At 36.3% G+C, this 13,624-nt stretch overlaps 1 long non-coding RNA gene and 1 pseudogene across 1 annotated transcript; one reads left to right on the top strand and one right to left on the bottom strand.

The window, feature by feature from the left end:
* LOC125062009 overlaps window positions 1-12,140 on the top strand; it is a 57,157-nt pseudogene extending 45,017 nt beyond the window's left edge.
* Window positions 5,621-7,827, bottom strand: LOC125062027. The gene is made up of 3 exons (XR_007119126.1): window positions 7,743-7,827; window positions 7,059-7,227; window positions 5,621-5,647 (listed from the first exon to the last, which is right to left on the bottom strand). It is a non-coding gene; the product is annotated as an uncharacterized LOC125062027 (long non-coding RNA).
* Window positions 12,141-13,624: the final 1,484 nt, after the last annotated feature.

Genomic DNA, 13,624 nt, shown 5'->3' with positions numbered 1-13,624 from the left:
TTAACCATAATCCTATTTTGTCCAGGCATTTTTGTAGTTTTGCGGATGCTTCGTTAGGATTTTTATTGCAGGAAAGGATTGCAGTGTCGTCTGCATAGGTTGCAATGACAACATCGTCCGTAACTGGTATGTCGGCTGTAAAGATTGTATAAAGGAATGGACCCAGCACTGAGCCCTGAGGCACTCCTGCTTCTATTTGGCAGATTGATGATAGATAATCCTCACATTTGACCCGGAACATACGGTTTTGCAAATAAGACTTTAGGAGAAGGTAGGCAGTATTTGGTAGGTTCAACTTTAGCTTACACAGGAGGCCCTTATGCCATACGCGATCAAAAGCCTGCTGTATATCGAGAAATACTGCTGAACAATACTCTTTTCTTTCTAGGGCTTGCCGTATTGTATGAGTAACACGATGTATTTGTTCCATTGTTCCATGTTGTGCACGAAATCCAAATTGGTGGTCAGGTATTACTTCTTGTTCTTTGAGTACTGGTTGAAGGCGAATAATGACTAGTTTCTCAAATACTTTTGATAGCAAGGGGAGAAGACTAATAGGCCTGTATGATGAAACTTCTGTTGGAGGTTTTCCAGGTTTTGGAACCATGTTTATAATGGACACCTTCCATAGTTTTGGGAAATATTGTAGTCTTAATATTGCGTTAAAGAGGATTGTTAACAGAACGATACCTTTTTTCGGTAGTTCTTTAAGTACTTCTGCGGTAATAAGATCGAAACCGGGTGCTTTTTTTTGTTTTAAATTATTAATAGTTTTTTTTAATTCTGACGGTTTAACAAGTTTTAGTGGTCAAGACATTTGCTGATCACTATTTATGATTTCATCAAATTCGTCTTCGGTTTGCATTATGTCCGGTTCGTTAGGTGTAAATACATCCGTTAGAAAGTTGGCAAACAGCTCCGCTTTATCCTGTGGTTTTTGTGCCCATTCGCGATTAGCTTGTCTTAAAGGGGGCATGTGTTCTTTTGGCCTTTTTAATGATTTCGTCATCTTCCAGAGTGAATAATCGTCAGCTTTATATGGCGACAATGTCTGTAGTTTATCTTGCAATGTACGATTTTCATTTTCTTTGAGTAGTTCTTTTAAATCTTTTTGGGCTTTATTCAACGCTTTTTTATCTTGCCGATTCCTGCTGGTATGCCATTGTCGTCTTAGTCTTCTCTTCGCAGCAATAAGATATTTTATTTCCAACGGTATGTCCTGACTTTGTGTTTTAGGTCTATATATGGGGTCGATAGCCATGCTGCTTTTTGTATAAGATTAGTAACTTGCCAAGCTGTGTCGTCTATGTCATTTTCACTTTTAAGGGGTATGCGTAGGTTAGCATTATCTTCAATGTATTCTCGAAAGGCTTCCCAGTCAGTTTTACGGTTGTATAAAGTCTCCCGTGGTTCTTTGTAAATAACTGTTGTGCTTAGTGTGCAGATAACTGGTGTGTGGTCTGAGGAGCCATCTAGACACGATTGGACTTTAGTGTAGAGCCCAGATATCCCTTTAGTGATGAAGAAGTCGATAAGATCTGGCATTTTTTTTCGGTCTGTTGGCCAATGGGTTGGTTCACACTTCACCTGTTGATATTACACTAAGGTTATTACTATCAATAGACTTTTTCAGCTCCCGGCCTTTTGTTGTTGTTAGTCGTGAGCCCCAGAACGTGTGCTTAGAGTTCCAGTCTCCTCCTACAATGTATTTGCAGCCGAGCGTATGGAAAAAGTCATTATACATATGCTCATCTATCCGGTGTCTAGGTGGACAGTACACTGCAGCCACATTGAGTGATCCCTGCCAGTCATCTACAGCTATTATAGCGGCTTGTATGTGCGCATGTTTGAATGGTGGCAGGATATGATGTCTAATGTTTTCCTTAATTATAACAGCTGCCCCAGCATGAGATGTACCATCTGGATGATTAGCATAGTATACATTGTATCCTTTCATTTTTATTATTCTTTGGTCAATCATATGCGTTTCAGTGACCAGTAAAATATCTATCTTATTGTGATTTATAAAAACCTCGACTTCTTGCTTATTTGGGAGTAAGCCATTTATGTTCCATGTCGCGATACGTAGGAATTTCATTTTTGCTGTTGAGCTATTACTGTCGTTAGTAGACTCATAAGAGTCCCTATTTGTTGGATGAGGATGTCAATCTTTTCTGACTGTTTTATTATGATTTGCTCTAAAGAGCTCGTTGGCTGAGTTTGTCTATTCTCTATATTTCGATTCCAGCTACGAGTGTTTGCTGGGCTAGGCCCATTTTCCGGTATGTACGAATTGTTATTATCCTGGTTATTTGAGGATTGTAGTCTATTATACCTGGATGGTTTTAATGGAGGGAAGTCACCTATTTGGGCTTCAAATGTATTGGTAGGCTTCTTATCTACAGGGACTTTTCCTTTTCCTGAGTTAGCCATTTTTCGAGCACGGATCTCCTTATACACTTGGCAGCCTTTATAATTAGCTGGATGTTCACCAAAGCAAAGAGTACAAGTAGCTGGTGTGTTTTTATCCTTTTTTGGGCAATCTGTAGTTTTATGCCCTTGTGCACATTTAACGCACCTATAGGGACGCATACAATTATTCTTAGTGTGACCATATTGTTGGCATCTGGTACATTGGGCTATTTCGGTAGACTTTCTTGGATCTTCTATTGTGACTCTAGTGTGGTAAATATATTGTATATTTTTTATTTCAGGGTTATTGATACTGGGTTCTACGTTTACAAAGAACATATTTAAGGGCTTCTTATTTTTTCTAGATATGGCGTAAACTATTTCACCGCGTACCATGTTTCCTGTTTTTTCAATTTCTTCTATTATAGCTGATGGAGGGGTGGTATAATGCAGGTTTTTTATAACAATCCTGTAGCATTTGTTCTGCTTCTGTGTGAATGTGTGACCAATAAGGCCATTGCTGCGGATAAGTTCTATCAAGTTTTTATATGTTTCAGTTGACTGCGCCATAACTCTTAGCTGATCTCTATTAATAACTTTATATGAGTAGCTTTCGTGGGGTATCGTCTTGTTTATAAGTTCTGTTAATTTAGATATATCTTCTATCCCATATAAGATTATAGGCGGTGGTTTGTAAATTTTTTTGGCGTTAGTGGACGAGTCGTCTCTTTCCTTCTAGGTTAGATCTACAGGTAATAGATTATATCTGTTTGAAGTACTAATTGTTACTTGTGATTTTTGGTTAGGCGGTATTTGACTACGCGGTGGACTGTTTGATAGTCTTTTTCTTTTGGGATAGCGGTCTGTTGGGACTCTTTGCCAGGAAGGAGGGGGGGGAGAAACTTTGTTGGTATCATCATTTATTGTTGGGTCACAGTCATAAACGGTGGATATCGAAGATAAATTCTTCGAGTCTGTATCCTTTAAACTTCCTACTGAAGACGATCTAGGTCTTGTGTTGAGCAGGCTTGGATGAAGTACCTGCTGAGTTAACTTTTTCTTTGAGGCACTCATTCTATTACTCCCAGATTGCAGACATTTTTTTTTAAATATTATTATTATATATATATATATTTTTTTTTTTTAATGTTTTTATTATTATTATTATTATTATTTTTTTTTTTGTTAGTTTTCTATATATATGTATGTATAGAAATAAATTAGATATCTATATAAATTTATAAAACAAAAATTAAAAATAATTGATCTTTCAATATCCCGTATATAGGTTTGAACTTAGGCCGATAGAAATGTTCGATTCCGGAACACAGCTTATCTGCGACGCCGAGGTACTGTATGACGAGATGGACAAATTACTTGAACAGTTTCTTTCTTGAGTGACGTTTACAAAGAGTGACGTACACAGTACACACATTTAACATCACAGATACAAAGTCATGGTTTTTTCTTCTTTTTGTAGTAATATCAACAAAAATTGACTGATCCTTATTATAAGTCACTTGCACTTGATGCAATCACTTGATTTGTACACGCACTTTTAATTGTTTTAGTCAAAACGAAAAGTCACCGAAATCGAAGTCAAGATAACACAAATTAAAACGTGATATTTTTCTATTTTTTACACTGATAATGAGGCAGATACGTTTGCCTATAGTATATCTTCTCCTGGTTCACTTCAATATTTACTTTTTATTGTCTATCAAAATATATTTAATTATTATTATCTTAAAGAGGTTACAACACTAAACCAAACTATTCTTAAAGTTTTTTTTTAAATACCTGTCATTTATCTTCCTATATATACTTTCCTTTATAATAAAATTTCATTAAAATTGGATTTCGAATCTACAGAGGCATTACAACATATCTTGCTATGATTTTGAGGTTTCAAAAACTAACACAGACACAGTGCACGATCGTCGATCATAACAACTTTCAGCTACACTCTCAAATACATGCGCAAACACACCCATTCACACTCACTCATTCACTTAATTTGAAACACTCAATTTTTTTTTATTATTATCCTTTTTTAACTGTTTTAAACATGTACCACGTAATAATTGTTTTCTAGTTACTCACAACACAGGGCCTCCCTAGTGTGGGGACTAGCGATATATGAATTCTGTCACAACCCTTTTGTCATAAATAAAGTTTTTATTATTATATTATTTATTTATTGATAACATCACGCCGACAGTTAAAAAACAAGTAAAGAGTGCTTATGATATATCTCTATTTCACCAATATTATATACCTTTCCGCAAAAATAGTGGTAATAAATTATTACATTCTAGACATTCGTCAAAATTACCGTCGTAATGTGCGGCTACTGTTTCGTCCGCAATTATGTTTGAACAGTGGAACGATCGTAATAAATTACTGTAATGTACATTTAATATTTTTTAACTATTTACACTAAATACATAACAACAATGTTTAAATCGTTAAATAGGAAATAAATAGCTTTCATTTGATATAATATATATTTGTAGATGTTATATACTTAGTATCCTAGTAATAATAGCATAACCTTCTTTTATTTTTCCTGAAAAAGATAGACTTTGTTCCCCAGGGAAACTGAAATAGTGACTCCAATTACCTTAGCAATAACACTGCCCGTTGCGTTGGCGTCGTACTCGGATGTTGTATGTCTTACAGTGGCAAACGTCTCACATGTTGGTATGGACATGAGCGCAAGTGATTCGTTCAGCTTTTGCGTTAGGTTCGACTCATAATCTATAGTTATTTTGGGCTGGCGATCTGAGTGAGTTGTTGCCCCACATATTTTTATGGTGCCACTGGCGGTATTGTTGTGTACCGGGTTGTGCAGCTCCCTCAAAAATGGTTGAGCTGCATGAGCTATTCGGGGCATGCTTGCCGTCTGCTGGCACAGGCTTGCTCAGATCGATCTGGTTCTTTCTTCCAAAGACCAGTCCAGTAAATACTCTGCATTTGTTTACACCAATTTATTAATTTATTATTGTATTATCTGGACTTTAAAAGAGACTAAGACCCCCGAGTTTGTTTCGACATTTCTTCTCAGGGCAGTCAGTTAGGAAATGTCGACTTCATCTAGTTTAGGAAGACATTGTAAAAGTGATTTATATAGTCCTACTTGCAAGAATAAACTATTTCATTTCATTTCATTTCATTTCAATCCTCTGCAAGAGCTGCAATAAGATCCAGAAGAGCTGGCACATCGATTGGATATCTGTATATATTATAGTCAAAAGTCAAAAATTATTTAATCATATAGGTAACACACTTATGAACGTCAATAAAGAAATACATATTAATTCTTCTAATTTTACATATACACAAATATAAATATATATATATATATATAATATATATATTGTCTGCGTAATTCGATAATGTTTTTTTTTATATAGAACAGGGGGCAAACGGGCAGGAGGTTAACCTGATGTGAAGTGTTGCGGGTTTAAGCTGACTATAACACAATTTATGATGACATTTTCCACCTTACCCAAGAGGGTTGACTTTATTTAGCAGAAGTAACGATTTCTTTTTTTTGAAGTGAAGGTTCTTTAGGCGCATGAAACGCAATAATAATAATATAAGCGTCACGAAGATGTGCAGCGTTTTTGTCGAAAAAAAGGGAGAGAGCTATTGAGACTGATTGAGAGAGAGTGAGAAGGGCGCATTACCTTATAGAAATTATATTTCGTAAAGAGAATTTATGAAATACTAGCTGGCCTGGCGAACATCGTACCGCCTAACAGTCTATTGTTTATTTTTTTTAAAATACTTATTCTGCTATTCGGGACACCGGTCTAGCTAGTAAAATAAAAAAAGAAAGTTGATAAGACAACAAATACATTATGTCAAAAATAAAAATTTACCTTCGCGGAACCTCTCCACTAACACTTGAACTTTATGATATGGTATTAAAGTTCAAATTGACTTAAGTATTATTATTATACGAATATTTTGTATGAGCATATAGAAAAGTTGTTTTTAGACTTTTTCGCTCCTTTTTTTTTATTTTTCTCTCCGTAAGAACCATCCTCGTACTTCAAGGAATATTATTTTTAAAAAATCAGACAAATCGGTCAAGCCGTTTTCATGTCATGTCGTGACAACGGAAAACGGGTTTCATTTTTATATTTATATAGATTAGTATTTTATATTTTATGCAAAAAAAAATATTGAGATCTCAAATGGCAAAATGTAAATTAAAACTCCACGTGTTTTTGCTATCGAAGATATAAATTTAAAAAAATAAATTTATAATTTGTATTAATTTTCGATACTTTTAATATTTTAATGACAATTAAATTCATTAAATTCCTAAGATATCTTCCTTTTTCCCTGCCTCTAAGTCTCGGAAATCTAAAGTTTAAGATTTGTTTAAATATGAACAAGAGTTAAAAATTAGTTTGCCAAAGAAGTTTCACTTCTGACATGAATAGTGTGTACTTTGTACGCACGCATTTTTTTTTATTTTAATATTTAGAGGTGTGTAAGAATGAAAAAAAACTTCCAAAGTCTACCACGACAGTCTGTTCATATATGGACAGCCTATGAAACAAATAACGTGGCTTTCTATTGGTAAATTAATGATCCAAAGATTACCCCCTACTTTATATATCAATAGTTACCTGGCTGTAGGTATAGTTGACACTGTACTCTCCGTCATTTCCGTTGTGTCTGTTACATCCGTGGTTAATTCTTCTCTTCTTATTCTCAAAAAGCGTAAAATGTTGACATCTGTTTGATTCTCAGAGGATGTGATAGCATTCACGTTGCTCAACAGTTGCTTTATTGCGTCTGAAATCGATTTGTTTTTATAGAACATGGGGCAAACGGGCAAGAGGCTCACCTGATGTTAAGTGATACCTCCACCAATGGACACTTTCAATGCCAGAAGGCTCGCGAGTGAATTGCCGGCCTTTTATTTGCCGAAATATTTATTTCAGTTCTCTAACAATAAACTACAAGCTGCCTCCTTATTAGAATGTCAAAATCGTAAAATGACTGCTTCACGACTGATTTGAGCGCAACCGCCGCTGCGAAAACCGCTGTTAGAGTTCGAAAAGTGAGTTACAGAATCACAAGCCAGAACAGAGATCAGCCTGTGTCTGACATGTTTGGGCCTAAGGTTTCAAGGCGTTTAGCGTTTAATTTCCTAACCAATTCGACTTAGGGTCCTTCGAGAAAAGAACGTTCTAAAAAAGCATCATGCCTTTCAAACATTTCGCAGACTTAAAAGATAGACGGGGATTATTGCCAGTTTTTGGAGTTGGCAAAAAATTTCAACTTCATTCAATGCATGAAAGGTCTACCTTCAACATCAAGCAACTCTTGCCTGTTAAGCGTCTTCAGTGTCACCTTTGTGTTCATCGCCCTGGTGGTGGGGATAGGAATTTCTGTAACATTTATAAGACATCCTTGATTTGTTATTATTAAATCGTTTAGCAGTGCTGGCCTAGAGGCTTCAGCGTGTATATCATCCCTAAGGTCGTAGAACCCCGGCTGTGCACCAATGGACTCTCTATGTGCGCATTACATTCGCTCGGACGAAGGAAAACATCGTGAGGAATCGTGCCCTAGATCCAGCACAAAGGCGTGTGTCAGGCACAGGATCATTACCTACTTGCCTAATAGACAAATAGACAAATCATGAAACAGATATAGAAATCTGAGGTCCAGAACTAAAAATGTTGTAGCGCCACAGGCACAGAAGGCTACTTGTCAAACGCATTTCATTCCTTTTTAATACATAAATACTTTGCCAAAGTATTTGGAACGTTTGCGAATGTATTTTAATAGCGACTGAAGGATCGTGAGGCAACGCAACCAGTTTATTTATCAGAACGCATTTTATTCGTTTTAATATATAAATACTTTGCCAAAGTATACCAAATGTTAGCAAAGTATTTACTTATGTATCAATTACGTGATGTATTCGATTATACTTTGTCCAAAATATATAATAAGTAATATATATAAGTATTATAAATTTTAAATACAAGAACGAATTACAATTTTCCGCATCTTTAAGAATAAAAGAAAAACGTGGGTAGTGGTAAATGTAGAGGAATTTAAATTTAATAAATTGAGATCGGCCCGAATAAAGGCAAAAAAAATCATAAAAATTGGACCGTTTCGGAATTTCGGTTGCAGGTTGCTAACAAGTTCATGGCAAACGTTCGGGCGAGCATTCAAAAAAGTACTTCTTAAAAGTAATCGTTATTACGAATTTTAATAATATTCTTTCTAGATTTCTTATTTTTATTATTAATTCATCAGCGTTGTGCATATTGTGTAAAACGCGATATCAAAACTATGCCATAGAAATAAATCCCATTTACAATTTATTTATTACCGGCTCTCTATACCACCCATAAAGAAAGAGGTGTCATTGTGGACAGACTCCAGACTGCAACCACGTCGCTAGGCGCTAGTTTTCGAAAGTGAAGCTTTCAAATAAATCCCGAGAAGAGCGTCGCAGTTTCTCTTTGCCAGGGGCAACTCCGATGCTCTCGCTCAATCTCGGGAAAAATTTCGCCTCAAAAAAGAGGTAACTATACGGGAAAGGATGGCATTTCGTGGCAAAGGTCCGTCAAATACCTAGGAGTCACGCTCGATAGCGACATGTACTGCCGTTCGCAAGAAGGCCTCTTTTGTCCTCTCCCGCCTCTATTTCCTCCTGAAATTGTATTCGTTTTTACAACAAACTCCCAAGCAAAATTAGAGAATTATCACTGAATAAATTCAAAGCCCTCGTTAAACGTAAGTTAATCAATAAAGCTTTTTATAAATTCGACGAATATAATAAATGATCCTAATCCTTGGGATCGATTTGCTCCAGTTCAAACAATTTGTATGACTCAAAACTTAGCGATTAAAAAGGGTGGCGGAAACTTTCTTGCCAGTTCTTCTTGCCCGCTCTACGCCCTTGACTTGCGAACTGGATGTAAATGTAAAATTTGTTTAACTTCTTTTCTGACGTTCATAAGTGTACTTGTATGTACCTATATGAATAACGTTATTTTGACTTTGAGCTACGCTCTCCTAAACATTCCGAGCAGACCTAAAGGGCCTTAAGGCCAACAGAGGGGTCACAGGCGCAAACTTAAACCTTAAATGAACCCTACGGGCCAAGACTTATATTATTTATTTTTTGACAGGGGCTACTAGCTAAAGTGCAAGATGACTCCATAGAGAAGGCTGTTGAAGACGCCATAGATGTTGGATACCGACACATAGACACTGCTGCTCTCTACAACACAGAGCCACAGGTATAGACTAGATAATTGTACTAAAATATACATATATTAGAAATGTATTAAACTATTATTTTGCTTGAACATACGAAAAATACCGTAGAGCAAGTGGACTGTGAAATGTGTGTAAAAATTCATATCTATTAAATATCTGTAGAATAAAATATGTAGTGTATGTATTAGATCCCTAAGCCTTACAGATGTAAATACCCAATACCCAAACCACCAAGAGACAGGAAACAGATGGAGCCTTATAGGTAGGATGAAAGTTTCAAGGTGGAGGGGTTGCCACTTTGAGAGGAAGCGAGAAATTAATAACACAGAGCAATAAAATTGTTTTAAAACATCTTAATAACCACTTACACCTATTCACACACATAATTCTCGTGGGCTGTTGGAGTATCGGAGTATTCTAAAATTTTGAATAATCACGTGACATACATTATAGCTTCTAAAAACTTACACATTAATTACATACAAATAAGTGATTAAAATATAATATGTATATATATATATTGACAGGAATGCGATAACACTTGAAATGTTTAATGTCTAAAGAACTTTAAACTAACACTCCTCACGGTGTTAAAGAATTGTATTTGATATTGACCAAAATCTGCCTAAAAGTGATTTTAGTCTGTAAAAATGTTTTATAAACCTTGTACATGCCCTAAATATATAAATATAGGAATAAACTAAAAATAAAATAGTGTTATGGAAAAAAATTAAAATAATCAATGTAAACTTGTTATATCAGACTATGCCATCAATGCCACATCTAGTAAAAACTCAAATTCGTACATCCGTGTTTTGCTTGGTTGACTGATCAAGTTTATTATGTCTACCCACATTTTTGGTGCTGTTCTGTTTTGTTATTTTATATATGTACCTACATCTGTGCGCTCTAATTTCTAATTTTTAATCTTAGTTTTAAATATGTGTTTCTCAGTAAGTGAATTTTGTATGCAATTCTTATGAGAAATAAAGTTATTCTTAAACCTAAACATACATTATACAAAAAGAAATGTATAAATAATTTCACTACTCTAAGATGCGGCCCTTGTCCGGGAGAAGGCGTCCTCCAACGTTTTCTACACAATTTTTTTCTTCCTCTAACTTGTAAATAATCATTATTAAAAAGTATACGTCAGTGACACATAACGGTCACAGATTAGTGGAATCGAGCAAATTAATTACTGTCTTCTAGTTTAATTTCTTCGGAGACTGTTTTTGATCGAAATATATTTGTGTAATTTAGGAATTAACACTGGAGCGAAGCCATCTTGTGTTCCGCGTTAATTTACATTTAAATAAATGAATTTTTCTTTTATCTCTTTCTGTCTAGATATCTGTGTGCCCTTTTTTGGCAAAGGCTCCCCAAATCCGGCCATTCCTGTACTGAGCCACTCTCTGCCATGTTCCTGCTGTTTCCTTGATCTATCCAGTTTCTTAATTGTCTTTTGTTTTGTTTATTGGACACCAGTTTAGTACTTGCTCCAATTTTCTGTTCCTCTTGCCACGTGCCCCGCCCATTACCCGATTATTTCATTTCTTTTCGGTTTTTTAAAGCTTGTAAAAGCCAGTTTAAAAACGAATTTAGCGTTAAACGCTTTAAACTTCTAATCTAAATAACGCATCTGCGTAAATGATATTAAACGAAACGTCATTTGAAACATATTTAGAAAATTTTATATTTCCGTTACATATGACCATACTTACCATACAATGCCAAAACAAACTCACCCATCCGTGCGCTGAGCTTTAGATAACTAACGTCCATCACACATGTTAAGGTTTGCCAGGAGGCCCACCTGATGTTAAATACCGCCCATAACACTCACATTGCCAGAAAGTAAGTGCGTTGCCGGCCTTTGAAGAATTGGTACGTTTTTGAAGGACCCTTAGTCGAATTGGTTCGGAAATAATTTAATGAGCTGGTTCCACATAGTGACGGACAAACACCTGCGGCTGATAATAATCCACCTTGACACCTGTTCCACAACACAACGCTTTTTAAGGCAATTTCTGCCACACCACATCTTTGTGGAACCAGCTGCCTGTAGGGGTATTACCGAACTGACTTAGGAGAGCGTATCATTCCCTGAAAGGTGGGAAACACACCCCTGGGGTTGAAGCTGTCCATGGGCGGCTGTTATCGCTTCATTCAAAGTGCGTTTCGCTTCCGGTTTCGGCCTGCTTTTTGCCTCCTGACCCATGAAAAAGATTATGCATTTATAAGCTCAGAGACCTCATCATACTGAATATGAAGAGGCAACTATTTAGGGGTTAATCCAGCTCGCTGGCGCATCCACACCCGCACAACCAAACATTGAAGACGCACACAAGAGAAATATGTAAAGAACTATATATTTTTATTTGCAGGTTGGTCGAGGGATTCATAAGAAAATAGCGGACGGTGCCCTCACAAGAGAGGAGATTTTTGTCACTACGAAGGTATGTTATAACTATTGTAGCTGTTAAGAGGCTGGAGGTTTGATCTCTCCTGCCTCATTCCAACACCGTACGAGTCGTGTTAATTCATCAGCATCACCTTGATGGTTGGATCTCTTCAACAGTCCGCACTCTCTCTTGCGAACTGGTGAACTGAGGAATCGACTCCCGGTGTTTCCCTGGAAGGCCACACCGCACCTACTAATGGGTGTCCATGGGCTGCAATGACTGCCAACGTTTGCCACACCACCTCTCTCTCTCTCTCTAAACACTCAGTCTTATTATAATGCATATTTTATTATAATAATAATTATTTATAATAATAATAAATGATTCTAGATACTTTTACACTTAAACACACTTCTATCATCTCATTCTTTTTAAATACCAGTGTGCCATTTGGGCTGCTCCAAATCCCTCATTTGCCTGCACTGTGCCACTCTCCTTCTATTTCCTTGATATATCCACCTTCTGAATTCTCTTCGTGCCTTGGGCATAACCAATTCCAGAAGTGTCTGATTGTCATTGTAACATGTGTGATGTGAGAGAGAGAGAAAATAAAATAAATAAAAATAGTTTTTATTGAGTTTAGTAGATGAAAATAACTCACCTAATAGTAAAATCGACATAAAAATCGAATAAAATAACTTTTGGAGGTCACATTCGCATAAGGCCGGAGTACTTTTGGGGACCTTGGCTTGGGTTAGATAAGGGTAAAAAACAATAACTTGTAACATTTAAGTTCCTATAATAACTAATAATAAGTAATCAAGAGACATGGACAAAATATGTATTTAAGAGAAGGCAAAACGAAGTGGGCACGCCAAGTAAAAAGATGGGCAGATGGACTGCCGGAGAGATGGAACAGGCTAGCTCATAGAGCAGAATGGATTAAAATATCCTATATATAGGCCTATCAGAAGACCTGACCAGTTTGCTAAAAAACAAAATTGTTTTCCTACCAATTAATTGGTTTATTCGCAATGACCTCCATGGGGACCTTAATGACGTCTCCAAAATAATTAAAATGATTGCTGGAGCCGTCGAACTATCTCCTATCAAGTGAATGTCGAGGCTATTGAACTTGACACCAAGGGCCTAGTTAGGCGATTAAAAAGACAAAACCATTCCAATAAGCGTTAGTGCTCGTTGGTCTCAAGTGATAAGTGGTATGTATAAAGGAAACCAGAGAGAATTTATTTAAAAAAATATTTCAGCTCTGGAACGACCAGCATGCAAAGGAAAAAGTGGTGCCAGCTTTGAAGCACTCGCTTGAACAGCTCAATATGAGCTATGTGGACCTGTATCTCATACATTTCCCGGTTGGAACTATTGTAAGTATCACCTTTGACTAAAATAAATTACTTTTAAAAATAATACTTTCTCTCTCTTCAGTCGGTAGCTCATGTCTGATCATCGTGGTCAGCAAGGAAACATCTAGACTATTTGTTTCCACCGGTTTCTGTCCAGCGCCTCTCATATCAGTG

The sequence above is a fragment of the Pieris napi genome, chromosome W, assembly GCF_905475465.1.
Source record: "Pieris napi chromosome W, ilPieNapi1.2, whole genome shotgun sequence".
Lineage (NCBI taxonomy): Eukaryota > Metazoa > Arthropoda > Insecta > Lepidoptera > Pieridae > Pieris > Pieris napi.
Note: the sequence above shows the minus strand (reverse complement) of the source record. Positions and strands in the feature narration are given on the sequence as shown.